Genomic DNA, 13,211 nt, shown 5'->3' on the forward strand with positions numbered 1-13,211 from the left:
TAATAGAAATGAAATTTTTACCTTTGATTTTTGGGCCGTTACAGTCGCCAAGTCACGCCTTACGTTATTTAGAACCTTGATAAAAACTCCTTATTTGTTATAAAGATATGGAGTTTATATAATTTTTAAACACTTTTTAAACAATTTCCAATATTTTAAAGTTAACTATTTATAAGTTTTACAATAAAACTATTTTTTAAACAAAAAATAGATTTTTAACCGGTAACCGGTAAAAACATTTTTATAAATATCCATTTATAAACATATTATGCTATCTTTTAAATATTTTTACTTAAACTCTAAGTGATATTATCTTATGTTAAAATGTTATTTGACATGTAAAACTCATTTTCATACATAAAAGAGAACATATAATAACATAAAATAAATATCACATGCATGCATTAAAATATGTAAAAACCAAACCAAGTCTAGTAATAATTTTTGTGATCCATCACAAGAATTATTAAGTCTTTCCTAAAGGACTTAAGAGAATCTTGAAAAGGACTTCAAACTCCACTTGCCAAGTCAACTCTTGCTTGCAAAAGGACTTCAAGTCTTCATGTTGTGAAGGTTGAAACACTTAAACCCTTAAGATTATAATTAAGCCCAAAACCAAAAGTAGAAGCTCATGGTTGGGATTATAGTCTCAAAGTGGTTAAGTCATCTTCAAAAAGGTTATTTCTTCTTCTTGTTACATTTAAAAATAAATACAACTATCTAACTAATTTATTACAATAAAAATAAACAAATGAAAAAAATACTTATTTATCTATTACATCTTATGAATAAATAAATATCAACCAAACACAACATAAAAGTCCAAATGACTTGTTTATACATAACAACATATCAAATATTATAACAAAGAACTCATTATTTTTTCTAAGGCAATTTTTATATAACCAAAATGTATGAAAAATGGTTATATATAAAAATAATCAGTTTTAGCCAAGAAGTTGCCAAAGAAGACAATATCGATATTTCTTAACCAAAAGAAATACATGCTTGTTTTCCAAAACCAAAGATTATCAAACATAAAAAAATCATTCTAACATATAAAAGATGGTTCTGATACCATTGATGAATTTGATACAAGATATAAGTGTGTTTTTAATAAAAACCGGTCAACGGAAGCGTTAAAAATAACAAATTTATTTTTGAGTTTATAACAAAACCAAATCATCTAGGATACATTTATAGATGTTAGAATGATATTTAAAACAACCATAGAGTGTTTTAGAATGACAACCTTTGGAGGCTTTGAACCCACTTGGTTTTGGGGTGTTGATGAAGATAGAAAAATCAAAGTGTATGATTTTCTCTACATGTATCCACCATCAAGATAAGACACTCTAATTGATAGTTCCTTCTTGTATTCTTGAGCGTCTTAAGCGTTTAAGTATTTAACTCAAGTAAGTACTAAAGGAGACAACTTAAGAAGGCGTATAATCACCAAACTAGCTTCAAAAGAGAGAAAGATGAGAGGAAGAAAGATCATTTCGGCCACCATCTAAAAGAGAGGAAAAAGAGATTAACAACTAGTCAAAAACTCATGCCAAAGCATTCCTTATATACTCCAATACAATACATACATTTAGATTATAATAATATAAAATATTTGTAGTCTTTTAAAAACAAACATGTGGGAGATAAGAAGAAAGTTGACAAGCAACCTATCTTTTTATAATAATAATTTTGGTCATGCTTAACAAAAAAAAAAAATTATCTAGCTACTTTATTAACTATGATATGTTAACTTGTTACTTCAATTTACATCTTTTTTCAGAATTCATTTGTTTTCTTTATTTTTAAATGTTTTTTTACAATCCGTTTTTACTTTATTTTTACATGTGTTTTCACTATTCCTTTTTTTTGAATTACATTTTCTTACTTATTTTTTACATGTTTTTCACTATCTATGTTTTCACAATTTATTTTTACCAACTTCATTTTTAGAAGTAAAAATAATGAAAATTTCAAAATAGACTATTAAAAATGTCAACGTGGTTGTAAAAATAAATTATGAAAAAGAACATGCAAAAATGAAATAACAAAAACTAATTTATAAAAATATATTGGGAAAAAATCATGTATAGACAAAATAAAAATGAAATTGTGAAAAAGAAAAACATATAAAAATGAAATAAAAACAAATTGTGAAAAATAGATGTTAAAATGAAATAATAAAAATGTAGTTTTAAATATAGATTTTGTAAAAAGGTGTAAAACCAATTAAAAAGATGAATTTGTAAAAATGAATTGTACAAATTAGAAACATTAAAATGAAAAAAAAAAAAAAAAGTTGTAATAGGGAATTTTAGAAAAATATAAAAAGTGTTATAAACACGAATTGTGAGAAAAATTAGAAAAAGGAAAAAAAGATACAATTACCTTGAATTGCAATAAAAAGAAGTTCAATAATCTTAAAAACCAAAAGAAAATGTGTGGGACCCGTTGTTGTCGGTAATAAGGATTATTTCAGTCAAAATTAACAAGTTAAATTACCCTTTAAAAGAATTCCATGAGGTAATTATAACACCTTAAAAAATTAACCGACCAATCTTGATCATAATAGTTATAAATAAATTTCTTTACTTGGAAAGTTGTTCAAAATTGAATTCCAAAGCGGGTAGCGCTTTCAGGTAGTGGCGTGAATCTCACCCCCATGTTATTTGTTTATTGCAGTACAATGGATGAACCGGCAGAACACCTACTTACAAAAAAAATTACCAAATTGTTGTGGTTTCTTTTTTGGAAGCCAGAAATATATATATTAAAAAAGCACCACAGTTAGCAAGAGACTAAACCGTATGCGGGAAAACAGGTACAATTACAAAGAATAGATAGATAGAAGAGAACAATTCCAAACCCTCCGGTTACAATATCTTATAGAACCCCTCAAGTTACACCATGCCATGGACATAATGATAACATTATTAGCAACGCCTGGGGGAGATAATTTTCTTGAATACCTTATTGTTTCTTGCCAACCAAATTCACATAGTAGGCAGTAAATGGTCGTTATTATAATCTTGCGTTTTTTTGGGAAGTAGAACTTGTTATGTTTTCCATATAATCCCTAGATTAATTATCATGACAGCGGAAACATACAAATTAAATCTAAAACAAGCAAATACTAAAACCTACAATCTTAATTTAATTGATATGAACAACTACAATAGGAATAAAAGCTTACTAACCTTTAGCAAAACCAATTTTCTTGAAGTCCATTGATGTAGATTTCTAATTCACCAAGAAGCCAAGGAAGAGTAACCAAAGTAGGTTATCTCTAATGGTTCACACCTAACAATACCAAATTATTTGATGTAAGAAAATAATCCTTGAAAACATTAAAGATTGACCAAGGTGTTAAAGAGAGGAGAGAAACTCTAAGAATCCTTTAGAGTGGGATGAAAATAATGAGGTGCATAGGAGAGGCACTTATAGCTTCCAATTGCTTGCAGATAAAACAAATTTGAATAATTAAATAATCCGATTTAATTTAAATTCAATGCCTTTCATTTGTTTATGTTATGGATGAAATTTCTAGGGATAACCCCTAGCAAATTTCGTTCACCCTATCTCAAGTGTTCCATGATATTCCAACCATTTAACTATTGATTAATTACATTCAGTCCATGCCATTTTAATTAGCAAAAATTAATTTAACTAATCTAATCAATTCCAAACTAATTTCTAGTTAATTAATCATCACATGAATAATTAATAAACAATTTGTATCTCTCTTATAACATTCAAATAGTATTTGATTCATTGAGGGAACCAAAAAAGGACCCTACTATTAATGGATAGTCTTACCAATTTAGTTATGATGTTGGACACTATTCCAATAGTCTCCTACTTGGACAAGTTATCAACTACAATTGATCACAAGGTTCACAATTAATTAGAAAAGCATGTCTCTTTAGCAACTGCCGAGCTCTGAATCGTATTCTTAGAGACAACCCTTAGATAACTAACAAATTATTCATTCGTTCTACAAGATATCATATGGATATGAATAAATCTCATAGTCCAGGATTATGTTTCCCAAGTTTCGTTTTATGATGACCTTATTAGAATTACAAAATTGAACACATCAACCTAGTTCAGGCTAGGCCCAACACTATAATGTGAACATCAAATCACCGGAGGGCCCAAAGATATCACTTTACCTATTAAGTTAAAAGGAATAAATAAACTCCGAGTACATAATCATAATCGAATCACCATGTCATACATGGACATACACTTTATAATATCCATTTACGGTTGCGTTTACATAATACCAATGCATAATAGAACCCTAAATTATAACTTATGCATGTTTGCTTGAAGAATATAAGATATTATCATCTTATAATTACTGGTGATTGAATCCATGAAGTAATATCTAAGTGTAGGTTTTCTAATTCTTAAAATCTCTATTTAAGTACTCATGAGTGTTAGTCATAATCTTTATGCAATGTCTAGTCACCATAGACAATCTACAAATACTACATAACAATCTTAAACCGCTACGTACTCCCAAGAGCATGACTGACTGTGGAGGTTTTAAGTAACTTAATACTTTGGAAGTGGATTCTAAACATGCAAAAATGAAATACGGTAATGAACAATTAAAGATGGTAGTTCACTAACTCATAAACAAATCTCTATTATTTAATCACCAAAGTCAATTACAATTTTATTGTTGTTACATTTTTTGAAAATATCAACTAACTTCTAAAACTAATATCATCTCTCATGCTTATACTCCTAGCATGCTCGAAGTGCTTGACTTTATCCAATGAATTTGTGGATGGTTCAACCATATTCTCCTCTGATGATACCATATCCACTATGATGTCACCATCCTCCACTCTATACGTTGTGGTATTTATTGAGTATGCGCCTTGACCTCCCATGATCCATAGGTTCTTTTGTCAATGCGACTGCACCTTCATTATCACAAAAGATTTCCATGAGATCCTGGATTGATGGAACAACTCTGAGGTCACAAATGAAACTATTTAACCAGGTCGCTTCCTTTTCGACTTCACTAGCTACAATATAAATGGAATCACAGGTTGATTCTGTCATTGGCTTTTGCTTGGAACCTTTCCATGTCACTGCTCCACCATTCACAAAGAATACCTAACCAGATTATGAACAACTGTCATCTCTATCTGTTTGGAAACTAACATCACTATACCTAGTCACCCTAAGTTCATTTTTGCTACCGAAAACTAGGAACGTATCCTTTGTATTTCTCAAATACTTAAGAATTTTCTTCACCGTTGTCCAATGACTTTCACTAGGGTTTTCTTGATATCTACTCATGATGCTCAAATCATACAAGACATCAGGACGAGTACGCGTCCTAGCATATATAATCGATCCTATAGTTGAAGCATATAAGACTCGACTCATTTTGTCCATTTCATCATTGCTGCTTGGGCGGTGAGTCTTACTCAATATTACAATATGATGCACAAGTAAATCCCCTTTCTTGAATTTTCCATATTGAATCTCTTCAATATTTTATCCAAGAAAGTACTCTGGCTAAGTCCTATTAGACATCTTGCTCTATCTTTGTAAATCCTTATTCAAAGAATGTATGTTGCCACTCCTAGATTCTTCATAAAGAAACACTTTCCAAGCAAATATTTCACTTATTTCAAAGTTGGGGTATTATTTCCTATAAGGAGTATATCATCCACACACAACACTAGAAATGTTACAACACCCCCAGAAGACTTGACATACATGCAAGACTCATCTCAATTTCTAAAAAATCCAAACTCCTTGACCTTTCATGGATGCAAAGATTTTAGCTACGAGATGCTTGTTTAAGTCTACATATTGACTTTGCAAGCTTGCACACCTTATTAGGATACTTGGCATGTTCAAAATCCTTTGGTTGAGTCATATAGATGTCCTCAGTAAGCTTACTATTAAGGAAAACAATTTTAACATTTGTTTTCCGTACCTCATAATCATAAAAGGAACTATGACAAGCATAATCCTAATTGACTTGTTCTTAGCAATCGGTGAGAAGGTTTCATCATAATCAATCGCTTGGGTTTGAGTATATCCGTTCAGCACTAACCTAACTTTTAATGTGTGTACATTCTTTTCCATGTCCGTCTTCTTCTTGAAGATCCATTTACAACACACTGTCTTCAGACCAGTTGTATGATCAACCAAATTCCAAACTTGGTTATCATACATGGATTGAATCTCGATATTGATTGCCTCTTTCCATTGGGCAGCCTCAGGGCCTAGCATTGCTTCCTTGTATTTAGCTGGTTCATCCAAATTTACAAGTGTTTTATCACTAAAAAACATGTCCCCATCCATAGTAATATGAAAGACATAGAACTCGGGAGGCACGCTAATTCTACTAGATTTGCGAGAGGTAATGAATTGTCAACTAGCTCAGCAGATGTATCAACCTCAAGATGAAAGCTAGTGTCAATTAAATTCTCCTTATTGGTTGACTCTTGAACTTCTTCAAGATCAATTACACTCCCACTGTCCTCTTTGGAGATCAGTTCTATTTCTCAAAATACTCCTCATCGAGCTACAAAGACCTCATTTTCACTAGATCTATAAAACAAGTAACTAAACGAATTATGTGGGTAACCAATAAAAATACACTTATTGGCTTGGCTTCAAGTTTATCTTGGGTCTCACACCTAATGAGAACCTCACAACCCCAGACCTTGATATGTACCAGTAAAGGAGGGTTTCCACTCTATATTTCATGAGGTGTTTTGGAAACTTTCTTAGTTGGAACAAGATTTTTTATATGAGCGAATGCCTCTAAGGCATATCCCCATGATGATATTGGGAGTGAAGCTCGACTCATCATGGAATGAACCCTATCTAACAAGGATCAATTTATCCTCTCAGCCACACCATTGAGTTGTGGTGTCCTAGGAGGAATCTGTTGGAATAAAAGAGTTGTAGATCGATAGATTCCAAACAGAAAAACAATATTTAATCAAGCAAAGAACACGAGAATGGATCAATGGTGTCGAATGATTAATAACTCACACCTCAGAAGAGCTCGATGAAGAACTTCGACTGTAGAGGTGTGTTAGGGTTACAATGCAAGTAATTAATGAGAACGATCAATCTAAAAGCTATACATGCATGCAATACTTATATGCTAACCCTAATATTTATCCACGGTTGGACAAGCCCAAACCGGGTAAACTAAATGGACTTATGACCGAGCCCAAAGACGCAACACCCGACCCAACAATCTCCCCCTTTGCGTCAATTGAGGCGAGAGGCTACTTCAGTTGAGTGACTTGGTCTTCTTTACAACCTTGAACAACCGAGGGATGATCGCAAGAAGCGTTTGTCGAAACTGAATATACCACCGAAGCATATCAGTGAACAACTTCTTATCAGCTTCACTGTTCTGATTACACCTATGTATGATCTCCAAAATGTGCTCTAAACAGGAAGTGGACAATAGGTGTTTGTCAATCAGAGCGAACAAGCATTTTTGACCTTCGCTTCTCATGAACATGACAGTATGAAATTTGGGATCAATCTTTCCCCTAACCATTGCATTCATATCACTTGCCCTCCCCATCGGCTTCATAGTGGTCTTCTTGTGAATGGCAGAAGCGATCTCCTGATCCATCTTTGCGACCTCATGAATGTAACAAACGAGCATTCGCTTGATGTGATCGATGATTGGCTGATACTCCTGTGGATTGGTCAGCAAAATATTATTAAGGAGTATCCAGTCGTGAGGGTTCAAGTTCGGCATGTCAGCCAGGGAAATCATATGGACCGAGCTATCAGAGCCTCGGGTCACTTTAAATTTTATGTTGATGAATTTCCCTGCCGAAGTGGGCTTCAACACCTTGACTGTTGTGATTTTCTGAGTGCTCCAGGTCATGTATTGTTGCTGAGCAAACTCGAGATAATACTCGAGCAAATCCCGATCTACCTTCGGGTATGGAGAAGGAATGCCAGCCGTTGACTCAAAACAATGGAAGATAAATGCCTTTCGGGTGATCGGCATGTCAAACTGGGAGTCCTTCGAGTTCTCAAGCCCGAACGAAAGAACAGGTTCGAGCCAATGAGTGCTCGGTGCATCAATAACCTCCCTGAGAAGCGATTCCATAGTCCATTCAGGAAACATGGACTTCTTCTGCTCTAGCAGTTCATTCGCTTTCAACTCCTTGTCAAGAAGTTCCTTCTCTTTTTGAAGTCTTTCCCGAATCTCTTGATCAGTGGGCTTGACTTTGAAACTTTCCTTTTTCGAAGCATTTCCTCCTGTATCATTGTCATCGTCACTTTCATCCACATCATCGTCTCCAATTTTCGTCTTTTTCTTGTCTTTCATACTGCCCGAAGCTTCATTAACCTTCGGCTCAGTAGTGACTTTCGGTTTGGGAGGTGGATGAGGTTGGCCTTTGCCCTGAGTTGCCTTATCTCCCCCTTGTTTCGGAGGGACACCAGACTCCGGAACACCTTCAATCCTGCTCAACACATCCAAAGCAGGTCGCAACTTTTCAGCCAAGTGGCATCGGATGGAGATAGTAAGGATGGAGTCATGGGCTTCCAGGAGATGCAGGAGGATGGAATGCACATCGCCGGCTGAACTCTTAATTATTTCACGCTCGGATTTCAATTCTTCAATCTCCTTTGTTGTAGATTTGAGCTTGAGATTCTGAATTTTAAGCTGAGAAGTTCGCTTATCCAGCTCATCCATAATTTTATTTTCAACAGCAAGCTTGTCTTCAAGTTGAGTCAGCCGATCATCAATGTTAGTATGAAGGTCTTGGTTAGCAGCCTCAATTGCTTTACGAGTTGCTTCAAAAATTTTCTTCTCTGCCTCCAGTGAACGCGTAAGATTATCAACGGAGGTGTTCACTGTTTGAGCATTTTTCTGAGTTTCCGCTTGTAGAGAATCCAGAAAGAGTTGGGCCTCTGAAACTAGTTTTTTGACTTTTGCGGTCGCATCCTTGCAATCTTTGGTGGAAGCTTCAACGGCAAGAGAAGCTTTCTGGCATGTTGAAGTTGAAGCTTCAATGGCTTTGGCAGCATTGGAGATGGAGGTCTCATGATCTTTGACAACTGATGAGAACAGAGCTTTGAGAGCAGCCTCTGAATATGCACCAGTAGAAGACGAAGAAAGCAATTGATCAAGCTTTTCCGTGACATCCTTGAGATGCTTTTTGGTAATCGGGGCGTCATCATCTTCATCTCTTTGTACACGATAAGGACTGAAATAAGTGGAATCGAATTCCATGTCTTCACCGCCAAGAACAGGTTCAGGTGATGGAGGTGGGGTCAAAGGAGTTGAGGTAACAGGTGGAGTAGAACCGACAGTGGATGCCCCCATATCAGATACGTTGACATGAACTGTAGGTTCGGGTGCAGGAGTGGTTGTGGTAGTTGTAGCTGTAAAGAACAGAGGGGTTGGAATGGGGATGGATGAAGCGGTTGTAGATGTGATAGGTGGAGGACAAGGAGTGATAGTAATATGAACCGAAAATGGAACGAAACGTGGAGGCGAGGTTCGGTTGCTATCATTAGTGGGTGAGGGAGGAGGCCAATTACCTCTAGATGGACTATCGGTTTCAGTAGCTTCGTCATCAGTGGACTCAGGATCTGGCTGGCCATCAGAAGGAACATACTCAGGGTCACTTGTAGAAGGGGAAGGAGACTTCGGTCGGCGAGCTTGCTTTTTGACCTTTCGTTTCTTTGAAGCAGTAGGCACAACTTGCTCTGCCTTGCGTTTCTTAGGGGTTGAAGCCTTGGAGGATTGACCCACTTTGTCTCCTTTGGTATCAGCCTTCTTCCCTCGTTTTGTTGGCTTGTCCGCAGCATCCAATGAACCCTGCATCTCGGGAGTGAGTTGGCGTGGACCTGAAGGAGTCAACTTCCTGTAATCAGCCATTATTTTACTTTCATTGGAGACACATCGATACATCGATTCTGGAATTGACCTGTTAAAGAAAAACTTGGAAGGATCTGAGACAAGAATCCTCGTCATATGAAATGTACCAATCGAAGACATGAGCGAATCCGCCATTGTAGGAACAGTGAACTTTTTCATCGCCCAACGAGTGACGATAGTCCAAAATCGTGCACAAGAAATTTCAGTGAATTGTGAAGAAGAGCTTATACTCTGAACGAGTTGAGCCCATATGATCGATCCATAGTCCAAATTGATCCCATGATATAGACCATATAGAATGGTAAGGAAAGCCCTACTCGTACCATCTGAACCAGCAACCCTCTCCGATAAGCCCTTGGAGAGGAGCGTTATGAGTCCGCTCCAATGAGGAGGAAGAGAAGACTTCTTGAACTTGGTAATTGTTGTGAGAATCTTTGTATACCCCATATCATAGAGCATTGAGAATAGTTGAGTGTTGGTTATGGAATCTGGGTTGACCAATGATTCAGCAGCAGGAAGGCATATCAAGGAAGAAAACCTAGCTTTTGAAATTAAGGATTTTTGATTGATGATGTCGAAGAATATGCGCTCCTTGGCTTTATAATAAACGGCAGAGGAGTAGACAGCAGAGAGCATTGACATTGGAACACTTTCCACCTGTGTGAGAGCGATCACCAGTGGCGAATACTTGAGACATTCGACCACATGTAGCATATACGAATCATAGAGAAAGGGGTTGAGTTCGATGACCAGATTCTGATTAGGTTTGATGGTCAGAAGAGTAGACTGAGTGGATTGATCGAAAACTGATGAAGATTCAGCCATTGTTGCAGGTGAGAAGAAGATGAACAGTGGAGAATCGCCGATGTGTTCTTGAGAGAGAGAAAGTTTGGTAAAGGAGTCCAAGAGGTTCAAGAAAATCTTTTATACCATCTCTTAGGAGAGAGAAAAATCCGTTTGTGATGATGATTGGATCTCTGAAACGTCGCCTGAAAAAGCGCGATGTGACAGCTTGGTATCCCTAGAAATACGTCAGCAGGCGTGGGTATGTGAACCGTTTCAAATTCACGCGCCTTTTTCGACCTTAGCTCCTTTTCAAATTTCGAACCGTTTCAACTTCATGCTGACTCACCTTTATTTGATTTTTATCAATAAAAAAAACAACACCACCATAAATTACATACATCCTTTCGCGTTATTGTAATCAACTGTCGCTTCTTCATAATAAAGGTAACCACCATCTCTGTTAAACTCGAAAGCATAAATCTGAAACTTGCCATTAGTACCACGAACAAGAACTTGGAAAATCATAAAGACCTTCGTGCAAGAGTGTGCCAATGACAAAGAAATAAAGCAAAATATTTGAGGGATTTAAGTGATGTCTTTTAAGACATGAAACTGATGATCCCGGGCACGAATTTCTTCCTTCAAAGTCAAGAGAGACTGAGAAGTGTCTGTGTGGTTTCCTGTGAAATACGATCAAATTTTTGTAAAGAAACATTGAAAGGCATCTTTTTAATTATTGGCTTTATAGGGTAGCTTACCTTCATCCGAACCTTGATACTTGAAATAAGACCGAAAGTAGGGTGAAGTACTTGTGAAACCGACGTGGTTTGTTGAACAAGTAGGTTTGAAAAATAATATATTAAGTGACTAGAAATTAGTAAGAAATCTCCAAAAAAAATAAACTGGATCTTGTGGGAAGAAACGTCCTGGTGTTAGACAGTTTCATAAAGATCACGCAAAAAGAAAAAGAGATTTCGTGAGGTAACAAGTAATAGCTTGAACATTAGAGTGTTCACCGTCAATGCATTCAAGGTGTTGGATTTTGGGTTTCACTTAGCACGTGGTAAACGAAACTAAGATCATCAACACAGAGATTGTGTAACCATAAACCTTAGTGGTAATTGCTGAGAGTCTCAAGGGTTACTTTTATGAAGCGAAACTTAAATGGAGAAATGTGAGGTGGTTAAGGAACCGAAAGTACCTCTACTATATTAGCAGGACAAAGCAGAAAACTCTTAACTCACTATGAGAAGAGATAGGTAGCTCGTGACTTGAGTGATTTAAACAGCCCGATTTGGAAGAAACGATTGGTGTTTATCGAATCATTAAGGCTTCACTCAGAGTCATGGAGGCTTCGGTCTACATGCAGCAGCATGCTTCTAGGGACACTTAACTAGTACAAAGAGAAGAAGATTATACCTGCCCCATCATCATCGTGTTTCGCATCTATGAACTTGAATTGATGTTTAGAATAGAGATATTAGACAAAAACAAAAAGAAACTTAGAAATATTTTTGAAGCTTTTGGATTTTCTGAAAAAATAATAAAAATAGAAAAGATATTGAATTTAAACACTCGAAAGAATAAGAAAGCTTTACAAAATTATACAACCGAAACCATTCCTTAAAAAAGATGAAGCGAAATAGACCGAGCGTTCGGTTCATTTCGGTTCCCAAAAATTTAAGAGCCGAAATAGACCGAGCGTTCGGTTCATTTCGGTTCCCAAAAATCAAGAGCCAAAATAGACCGAGCATTCGGTTCATTTCGGTTCCCAAAAATCAAGAGCCGAAATAGACCGAGCGTTCGGTTCATTTCGGTTCCCAAAAATTTAAGAGCCGAAATAGACCGAGCGTTCGGTTTATTTCGGTTCCCAAAAATTTAAGAACCGAAATAGACAGGGCGTTCGGTTCATTTCGGTTCCCGAAAATTCAGGAGCTGAAATAGACCGAGCATGCGCTCTATTTCGCTTATTCAATTTTAGTGATTAGAAGGAGGTTTCGGTGCTGACTCAGCTTCCATCATTCCCAAGCCTTGGAGTATCTTATTAAAGCTTGCTTCTGGTAAAGCCTTGGTGAAGATGTCATCCAGTTGATCCGAGGACCGAACGAAGTGAATTTCAACATTTCCATCTTTAACGTGGTCCTTGATGAAGTGATATATCAGTGCGATATGCTTTGTCTTGGAGTGTTGCACTGGATTGTGACATATTCGTATTGCACTTTCAGAGTCAAAGTAAAGAGGGATCTTCTTCATACTTAAGCCATAATCTCTAAGTTGGCTTTGTATCCATATAACCTGTGATGTACAGGATGCTGCAGCGATGTACTCAGCTTCGGCTGTGGAGAGGGACACACAGGTTTGTTTCTTTGACTGCCAGCTGACAAGTTTGCCATCAAGGAACTAGCACCCGCCGGTTGTGCTTTTTCGATCCAATCCACATCCACAAAGATCAGCGTCAGAGAAAGCTTGAGCAAAGAAGCCAGATTTTGCAGGATACCAAAGACCGAGA

The 13,211-nt window shown here is 36.4% G+C and overlaps 1 long non-coding RNA gene across 2 annotated transcripts; it reads right to left on the bottom strand.

The window, feature by feature from the left end:
- Positions 1–375: 375 nt before the first annotated feature.
- On the bottom strand, positions 376–3,399 carry LOC145168446 (uncharacterized). 2 transcript variants are annotated; one of them, XR_013741880.1, is made up of 3 exons: positions 3,204–3,399; positions 2,599–2,713; positions 376–1,513 (listed from the first exon to the last, which is right to left on the bottom strand). It is a non-coding gene; the product is annotated as an uncharacterized LOC145168446 (long non-coding RNA). The 2 variants fall into 2 exon arrangements; XR_013741881.1 differs by lacking the exon at positions 2,599–2,713.
- Between the last annotated feature and the right edge of the window lie 9,812 nt (positions 3,400–13,211).

Source organism: Lactuca virosa, chromosome 4 (genome assembly GCF_052849685.1).
Source record: "Lactuca virosa cultivar CGN04683 chromosome 4, Lactuca_virosa_CGN04683_v6, whole genome shotgun sequence".
Classification (NCBI taxonomy): domain Eukaryota; kingdom Viridiplantae; phylum Streptophyta; class Magnoliopsida; order Asterales; family Asteraceae; genus Lactuca; species Lactuca virosa.